The sequence below is a fragment of the Silene latifolia genome, chromosome 1, assembly GCF_048544455.1.
Source record: "Silene latifolia isolate original U9 population chromosome 1, ASM4854445v1, whole genome shotgun sequence".
NCBI lineage: Eukaryota > Viridiplantae > Streptophyta > Magnoliopsida > Caryophyllales > Caryophyllaceae > Silene > Silene latifolia.
Genome location: NC_133526.1, coordinates 92,405,149 through 92,415,455, shown reverse-complemented (window position 1 = coordinate 92,415,455; position 10,307 = coordinate 92,405,149). Strand labels below are relative to the sequence as shown.

Genomic DNA, 10,307 nt, shown 5'->3' with positions numbered 1-10,307 from the left:
CTCGCCCCTTTGTTGACGGATGATGTACTCGGCGCCCTTGGAGAGTGGAAGAAGGTAGTTTGTTCGATGAGCACTTAATCGGCATATCTTGGAAGGCAAAGTGAAAGATCTAGCATCATTGGTTAGCCACCCGTAGTTGGTGTCAAGAGAGTTATGCTTGACCCATTTGTACTTGTAAATCATGGCATCCATGTCAATGATATGACTCCCTTTGATCGCCACATATGTGTTATCCTTGTTGAAATTTGCGTCAAAGTGCTTGGCCAAGAGAGTAACTAGACCTTCATTTACAATATGAGCGGTGCCTTCCTTGCCACAATCAACATTAAGCCATCTTTCCATCAAAAGCCTTAGAGCATTGTAAGGCTTTGTGAACTCCCTTCCAACATTTAAGGCCGACTCAAGTAGAACACAATCGAGCTTTGTAAAGTGATTAGTGCCTTTTCTCGCAATTATAGTATTCCCGATGACCTTGTGCCACACTCTAATGCCCGGATGGTGGACTAATAGAGCGCGACACGCATGAAAGCTCGAAAATTTCTTCCCGGAAATCGCCTCCCAAAGAGGAGCGGGATCATACTTTTCGGGCATCTTATGATAATATGGTGTATCACTAAGGCCTAATTCTTTACTCATAAAATCAAAAGTGATGTGCCTATTCACATTGGCAAGACGAAACTCGATGTATTCTCTAGTCTCTACCTTAGTCACTTTCAATGAACTTAAGAATTCCAAGGTAAGGGAGGGGTATGTCAATTCTCTTGTAGTGAACAATTTTCCCAACCCCATGGCTTCAAAGAAGGCTTTTGTTTGTTCAAGGACACCCAATTTGTTCAAGGCATCTTCACATATGAATTTGGTGGGTAGAATGGCTTTCTTATCATACTTGGCAAATGTGTCCCTATGGGAGTTAGAAATGAAAATTACCTCCGGATAGTTGGGTAATTGAGCGATTTCCGGAGTTGTTGTTGTTGTTTCCAAGGGAGGATCTTGTTGTTGTTGAACTTCCAAGTTTGCATTAGCAACCACCATAGCCATTGAAGCTAACTTTGCTTGAAGGCTTTGTTGCCTTTTTGAGAGTGCCTTTGCCTTGAGTGCCTTTGTTGCTCCTTTTATCCTTGCCATTGTTGATTATACCAAGAAAAGATTGAAAATCTTCAATTTCTAATTATACCCAAATTGATTTTAAGATGAAAGGATTTGTCTTTGTATTTCAAAAATCGACTCAAAGGTTGAAGATTTTGGTGCTTGGATTGATTATTGTTGCAAAAGGAGTGATTAATTGTTGTTGTAAGGAAGTTTGGATTTGACTTTGTTGAATTTAGTTGAGGAAATTTTGTTTTTGGTGATGGAGAGGATGAGGGTTTTGGGTTTTGGGGTTTTATGGGTAGTGTTTGAATGAATGAATGAATTAAATGAATGTGGGAAGGGGTATTTAAAACACCCGAAAATTTCAAAACTGCAGGGGGAAGACGAGCGGATTCCTGTCGGGACGCTCGGATTCTGCTCAATTTGGCTTCAGGAAAACTCGCCTAAAGACGAGCCTCTTTCAGTGAAGACGAGCGGATTCTGCAAGTAAGACGAGCGGCTTTCCTCAAAGACGAGCGGATTCTCTTACAGGAACTTTGCTAAATTTCCACTGGCAGAAAGACGAGCGTCTTGTTGCAAAGACGAGCGGATTCTTTCAGACGAGCGTTTTCTCAGCTAGGACGCTCGGATTCTTTAACAGACCAAAATTTTTGATTTTGCAGCTCATTTGGACGGACGGATTCTCCCACAGACGCTCGGATTCCTATAAGACGAGCGGATTGCCGTGAAGACGCTCGAATTCCTCCTAGTCTACCCGGATTCAGGTCCATCCGTGCACTTGCATATCCCGTGTCATTTTCATTCTTCAAATCCCGTGTTCTTCATTGTAGGGGCACTACAAAGGTATGAATTGCCTAGGCAATTGCTATCCCCACACTAAGTTAAAGCACTACACATCAATAAAATCATTAGTCCCTCCCTCACTTCTCTCAAAAATGATGAATATCTTGATCAAGGCACAAAAATCCAAAAATGACAAAAATACAATGTAAGAATTAAAATGCAAGTTAGGGAGTTAGAAATATTTACAAATGGTGGTTTGAAGAGGACTCCACCAAACTCTCATCCTTAGAGAGATGTCATGGGGGCATGTCCAAGGTGTTGTTGATGTTAGTCAACACCTTGAAGAAGTAGTCAAAAGCTTGTTCATTATTATGATAAAGATCCTCAATAGATCTTTGCACTTGTTGTCCTTCATGTTGGTCTTGATCGATAGCATTACCAATGTAGGGATTGAAAATCCCTTCAAACTCATCATCCCAAAGACCACAAACTTCGTCTACTTGATCATTAAAAATCTCTTGAGTTGATAGAGACAACTCTCCTCCTTTCTTGTCTTGGCCAATGAGGCCATCCTCTTCACTTGTCATGGGCGAGCTTTTCAAGCTCTCTTTGTTACAATTCACTTGCTCTTTTGATGGAGCATCATCAACTTTCTTCTCCCATTGGAATTCCGACTTCTTTCTCTCATCCTTCCGGCTATAATGATCAACCATAAAACATGGTTCATGCAAACGGGGAGCTCTCATGGTCTTGTCAAGATTGAAAGTTATGCTCTCATCTCCCACTTCTAGAGTGAGCTCTCCATGTTTCACATCTATCAACACACCCGCGGTGTGTAAGAAAGGTCTTCCTAGAATGATTGGAATATTGGAGTCTTATTCCATGCCAACAATGACAAAGTCCACCGGGATGAAAAATTTCCCAACTCTTACGGGAACATCTTCCCATATCCCTAATGGTGTCTTCGTCGATCTATCGGCCATTTGGAGTGTGATATTGGTACATTTAAGCTCTCCCATCCCTAACCTTTTACTTACCGAATACGGCATAACACTCATACTAGCCCCTAGATCACATAGGGCTTTGTTGATCATTGTGTCACCAATGGTACACGGTATGGAGAAGCTTCCCGGATCTTTAAGCTTCGGAGGTGAACTCCCTTGAAGGATTGCACTACTTACCTTAGTGAAGGCGATAGTCTCAAGCTTCCGGCACGACTTCTTTTTCGTAAGGATGTCTTTCATGTACTTCGCATAGGCCGGCACGTGATTGATTAATCCCGTGAAAGGAATCGAGACTTCCAAATTCTTCACAATTTCCATAAATTTTCCAAGTTGGTCATCAAATTTGGGCTTGGCTTGACGACTTGGAAAAGGAAGTCTAATCACAATGGGTTCCTTCTCCTTGGCCTTGTCATCATTTTTCTTTGAAACTTCTTCTTTTTATGGTTCTCCATCCTTGGAGTTTTGCACAACTTTTTATTTGTCACTAGCTTCCACCACTTCATCCTCAACTTGCTTCTTTGGTGCTTCATATTTCATACCACTCCTCAAGTGAATGGCACTAACCATTTCATGTCTCGGGGGATTACTTTGAGGTGGTAATTGCCCTTTTGTATTTGTGAGCTTGAAGATGCTAGTTGAGTCAATTGGGTTTCCAACATTTTGGTGTAGGCTAGGATGTTGTTGATGGTGATTTCCTTTACTTGACTATCCTTTTGCATTTGAGTGAAAAACTCTTGTTGATTCTTTTGCATTTGGAGGACCGCTTTTTGAACATCAAAACCTTGGTCACTTTGTTGATTGTATGGAGTTTGATTTTGGTAACCTTGGTTTTGGTCTTAAAAGGGTCTTTGATTTTGGTTTCTCATGGGAGGTGGGGTGTATGTTGGTTGAGGGTTTTGAACATTTTGGCTTTTGTATGAGAGATTTGGGTGGAATTTGGTATTTTCATTGTAATAATTTGAATAAGGGGTACCACTCTTGTATGCTTGAAAAGCATTCACTTGTTCATTTGTTCCCCTACATTCACTTTGGTCATGTCCCAAAGTTCCACAATTCTCACATATCCCACTTGGGATTGATGAAGATGTCGTCATGGCATTAACATGTTGCTTTGGTGATTTTGAGGCTTCTTCAATTCTAGTCATAGCTTTTTCGAACTTCAAATTGATGGTATCAATGTGAGCACTAAGTTGAGCACCCAATTGAGTAATAGAGTCTACTTCATGCTTTCCTCCTCTAGTAGCCTTGCGAGGTCTACTATATTGTGAATTATGGACCGCCATTTCCTCAATCTTGTTCCAAGTTTGATTATCGTCAACTTCGGTGAACATACCATTTGATCCCATGTTTAGAATGTTTCTTGAGTCTTCATAAAGACCATTCCAAAATAGTTGTACCAAGAACCACTCGCTAAGTCCATGATGAGGACATGAGCGAAAAATTCCTTTGAATCTCTCCCAAGCTTCATACAAGATTTCCTTATCTCTTTACTTAAAGCCCGTAATTTGAGCTCTTAGCATGTTAGTCTTTTCCGGTGGGTAGAACTTTTTGTAGAAGGCTAGAGCCAATTTCTTCCAAGAGTCAATTTCGAGAGTAGCCTTATCAAGGCCTTTCAACCATTGTTTTGCGGTGCCAATTAGAGAAAAAGGAAATAAGACCCATCGAATTTGGTCATGAGTTACACCGGTTTGAAAAATCGCATCACAATAGTCACAAAAAGTCTCCATGTGAGAGTGAGGGTCTTCACTAGGCATCCCCCCAAATTGGCTTCTTTCGACTAATTGGATAAATGCGGATTTAGCAATGAAATTTCCGGTTAAGTGTTGTGGTGTGGGAGTACCATTGGGTAGGTTCTCCTCGGTGGGTACGGAATGTGATGAAAATTTAGGCATTATGGGTTGATTTTGTGTTGGATTTTGTGTTGGGTTCTCCTCACCTTCTCTTGCAAAAGGGTTGATGAACTCAATAGTGTTTGGTTGAATATCTACAACCTCACCAATACCTCTCAAAGTTCCTCTAGCAAGTCTTCTATTGTTTGTCAAAGTCCTTTCAATTTCGTGCTCAAAGGGTAACAAGTTACCTTGTGATCTTCTAGACATGCAAAATATCAAACAACTTGAAAATAATTAGAACAAACCTTGAGGAGTTTGACTTCCCCAAGGCAAATAAAGACACAACTAATAACAATCTAAGAAAATCTAAATCAAGTTAACACCGTCCCCGGCAACGACACCATTTTTGGTCGGACTCTCTTGAGAGGTTTAGTTTTCGGTACTTGTCGTTAGGAGCACCTAGACCAAAATACTATTTATAACTCCACAAACAACTCTACAATTAGTAAAGAGGCAAGTAATGGTCGGATCCCAAGGGACGGGAATTGAGATGAGATTTTCAATTGCAACTAGCGGTGTCTAGAGGTGTCACAATTTGGGGTTTGAATAGAAGATCACTAAACTAAATAGCAATGAAAGTAAACAAGAGAGATGATTAAAAAGAGGTGTAAACAATTGATAAAAGGCACTAGGGTGTCATGGGGTCATAGGAGATTCATGGGAATTGATCATACAAACATATTCTCAAATTATAAGCAAGCAATTATTGTTGTGATGGATCGAGCTGGTTTATATCTTACAATCCTAGGAAAGTTTGGGTCCCAGAGCCGAATCGATTAGATTGTACAACACCTACAAGTCGACTTAATCTTATAAGTCTCATTGAAAAGATAGGCGATGGGTAAAAAAATGCAAGGATTCATAGGCTCGCATTTCATCAAACATAACATGTGCATAAGTTGAGATCACAACAAACAAGCAAATAAACTATGAAAACATATTAATTTAAGAATGAATCATCCCCTATGTTGGTTTCCCCTAATTACCCATTAACCCTAGCTAAGGAAACTACTCATTCATTATCATGTTGAACATGCTAGCAAGGTTGTCAATCATACCAACAAAGTAAAACATGATGAATAAATGAAGATAATTAACAATAATTAAAAAGGGATTAAGAGAATTATACCTACTAATGATTCCAATAATAAAGCAAAGAATAATAGAAGTACTTGATGATTGATTGGAAGGTTGTCAATCTCCCAATAATAACCCAAATAATCTTCAATTACCGAAAATGAAAGATGAACAAAAGAGAGATTAAGGAAATGAGATTTGTATTAAAACTTGATTAAATGTTGATTACAAGATTAAAGATAGATTATATTGATATAAACTACACTAGAGATTGCTAAGAAGAACATGATAATCTAATTAGACTAATGGGGTATTTATAGTGGGGATTAGGTACACAAATTAGGGTTTACTAAGGGCTTAAATGACGATTAAGTCCTTGAGGAACCGCTCCTCTCAGAAAAATATGCGAGTCTCCTTTTTGCTAGTCTTTCCCGAGGTATGCGCATCCTCCATAAAACATGTAGAAGACGAAATAGCTGTCACACAATCCAAGCGTCCAGAGCACGGGACGAGCGGATTGTCTTCTTGTTGGACGAGCGGATTCGTGGGGTGGACGGGTGGATTGTGGTGGTTTTGGACGAGCGGCCTTCTGAGGAAGACGCTCGGATTGCTTGTCTTGGACGGGCGGATTGTGGGCAATCCGCTCGGATTGTAGATCAGCCTCTTCCTTTCTTCTTTTCTTCCTTTCTCTTCATACAATCCTTGAGGATTTCCTCGGGGATACAAGGATCTTTTCTCATCATTACCCATCTACTACAATATGTACAAAGGCCTTCTAGTCTTGTGTTCTCTTTGATGCTTGGTCATTGAATTCAATCAATTTAGCTCCTTTTTGCCATGAAAATGCAATGTTTGCACTCCTTTCATACCAAGGGATCAAAACCTCAAAAAATATGCAAAACAAAGGACTAAAGACAATAAATGACCCAAATATGCACTAAAAAGCATGGGAACAAGGCTAATTCGGGGACTAAATATGCTCAAATTATGGTCACATCATAACTGCTCACCACCCCCGAATGGATCACCACAGTTTTTAAAACATTTAAACGGGGCCAATTACTGCATAAACAATATAAGATAATCAACAACAGATACACAATCACAATCTCCAACACCGTCACGTCACCAATCATATGACTACACACTAAAGTGTGTAGCCCTGCCAGAATATCTATCGCAACAGATATTCCTCCCCGCCAGTGGGGGACCGCAGCTGTTCCCACCTAAGCCCTGCTCATCTCCATCGAGCGAATAACCCATGTTCCTTAATGTGCACATCCCCTTCTGTGGCGGGTTCTACAGAGGGCGAATAAAGGGCATGAAGCCACTCCCACAAGTGACTCCACTCAGCGAGGACGCACCTCGCAAACCACAGACAATTATACAACAACCACACTACACAATCAACAGTCACCAATTCCAAATCCAATATGATATAAACCAACAACCAATCACAATATCAATTTAAAACAATGCCAATACCAATTACGATATAATCATCATGCCAATCAACCAACCAACCATCTTATAATCATTTATACAATAAATGAGTAGGGAAACTCTATCTGGAAAAGCAACCACCAAGATCGTCACAATCAGCTAATCAAAATCGTTATTCAACGATATCACCACCTATAAACACACAATCATACAATCACAATCTAACATCAACAATACTTCCCAAAATCCCCAAATTACCCAATTAGGGTTTAAACTAAAATCAATGAAACGATATAAAAATCATACTAGAAGCTTACCCACAATACGACAGTCTCAACGGCGTAAAGAACACAACGACCCGGCGACTCTAGCCCTTAGGATTTTCTAATAACGCGATGAATGAAAGCTACGTAACTTCTTTTTCTCTTGAAAGGTTTTAGAAAAGGTGAAAAGTGATTAAAAAGAATGACGGAGTCCTTTTATACTAATCACGCGTAATTAACAAAACCCGGCTAAAATAGCCCGTAAGACTCACTTACTCGATCGAGTAAGTCACTTACTCGATCGAGTGCCCCTTACTCGATCGAGTGCCCAACATACTCGATCGAGTACCCATCAGGTAGCCTACTGTTTTGTATAAAAACATATTTAATCGACAGAGTAAGCCCTACTCGATAGAGTACCCATAGACATAGAAAACCGTAGTATAACAGTCTTCCCTCCTTAAAAAGAACTTCGTCCCCGAAGTTCAACCCGTACTCAAAAACAAAAATACCCACTCGACCTTGACGCAACAACGCAACAAAGACTCAAAACAAAACCTTAACCACAACTTACACCGACTCAAAAGAACCTACCTCCACAACATGGTTCACGATATCGTATCCACCACATTATAGTCTGTCGACACTAACTCCATACACTACCAAATACTATCCACCAAAGCCGCTAGCTTCGTCTCACTAACATATTATCCACTAGAAAAATCCATTATCAAGACACTTATAAACATCAAACGGAGTGTTGCATTCTACCACCCTTAAAAAGAACTTCATCCTCGAAGTTTACTCCCACTCATAACATCATCATCCAACTTTCAACACTATCGAACTCATAAACATCATCATCCAACTGTCAACACTATTGAAGTATTCTCACACTCCTAAACATCAGACTAGTACAAGCACGGCTATGACATTTTAACAATATTCACCACAATACAAATCCATTCTTTATTTTCCATCAAGACTCAAACTTCCAAATCTACTACAACATGTACAACGATTAAATTCTCTTTGTCGCATCCTACTCCTCTTAAGATAAATGTTATATCCTCGTAACTCACTAATACTAAATCCTTTCCTATACTTCCCAAAATCCTCATCACCACCGCATGTCAACGATAACCGACTATAACCTCAACACCTACTTCCATTCCTATATCCAGGTCTCTCTTCCTCTAACAGTTCCAATACCTCAATTCATTCGGCACACCACCTAACCTATACCACAAAATCCTTAGCATAACCAATACTCCAATTTTTCCACAGTACCGCAAAACGACATACCTCTCTATAGAAAGCACCTATCACCAAAAGCATACTCATGGTCCACACTTGTTACACACACTCACACTAGATCCTCAAGTTCTTTTCTTTTATCATCGCAAAACTCATTCATAACTTAACATGATACTAATTCCCAACACTCTATACTCATTGTCTCAATAAAAGATTATGAATCACCTGCAGCATCCAGATCAGTACAACACATGTTCTACAAATCACTTACCATGACTATGTCAACCAATGTCTCCTCGATAAGAAGATTACAAGTACTCCAACAACCTCTCACAACTATGCCCCATTAACAGAATATCACAATACCATGACAACTACGACCACATGCGCAACTCTCTTCCATATCATACACTACCCTCACTCCCAAGCCAAAACTAGTAAGAAACATCAATAAACAAAACAACCGTCTATATGTCCAACCAAAACTCACAGGAAGCAGCAGCAAACAAAACAACAATCTATATAACTAGTCTGCACTTTTGAAAACTCGTATCGTAATCATCCCTCCTACTCCACCACAACCGATGACGGCATCGCAACACCGCCACTAACAGTTGCACCGCAGTGCGGAAATACCCACATCACAACACGAATTACCGTGCCCGGATCACCACCCGAGGCACAATAGCCACATCGATAGTCATCACAACTTACACAATTCCCATAAACATTGACCCAGTATAACTTTTCGAACAAGAAAACTACTGAAAACCGCTTTACTAGGTCACAACGCAACATATTACACAAAATAAACAGACAAGAACCTCATGTATATCATCCATACCATTTCACGGAATAAACATATATCATGAATACACATACAAGTATAACTAGCCATGCCAGATCACCTAAACTATCACTTTTTAATATCATTCCATTAGGTTACCGTACCCAACATATATTACCGAACATTCAGATAACAAGTTTATAACTATCACACCATACCACTTCTCGTGAGGTCAGAACCTCACACAAACATTTATACACATCATAGGCTCGTAATCACATCCAACTAGTCAATTCTGATCACATAAGTTATCACTTGATAAAGGTTACCTCTCGCCCGGGCTTAACTCGAATGCCCCTCCTGACACATTCTCCCATTCGCATAACCATCACCTCCTGCCAAATATAACCATACCGCTAATACTCAACTACTAGCAACCGTCTCCTATAACCACATATTATACTCCCTCACAACCATACATATCAATCCGGTCTCTATAAAATCAACTTCTTTAGAATAGCTATCTTTCCTGCTTATCATCACCCTTAACCACTAGTGACAACACCTCAACATTACCACCGTTCGTATATCAAACCTCTTACACTCATCCCTAAATATCATTGTTTCTTTCCCATCTTCGGCTAGCATCCCAAATGCTGAACATCAAACCCATAAACAAAATTTACCTGAACATTCATCCCAATTCTGTCTT

At 39.9% G+C, this 10,307-nt stretch overlaps 1 non-coding gene across 1 annotated transcript; it reads left to right on the top strand.

Moving 5' to 3' along the window:
- The first annotated feature begins 4,289 nt into the window (after nucleotides 1–4,289).
- LOC141618251 (small nucleolar RNA R71) lies at nucleotides 4,290–4,396 on the top strand. Its single transcript, XR_012531346.1, has one exon. It is a non-coding gene; the product is annotated as a small nucleolar RNA R71 (small nucleolar RNA).
- Nucleotides 4,397–10,307: the final 5,911 nt, after the last annotated feature.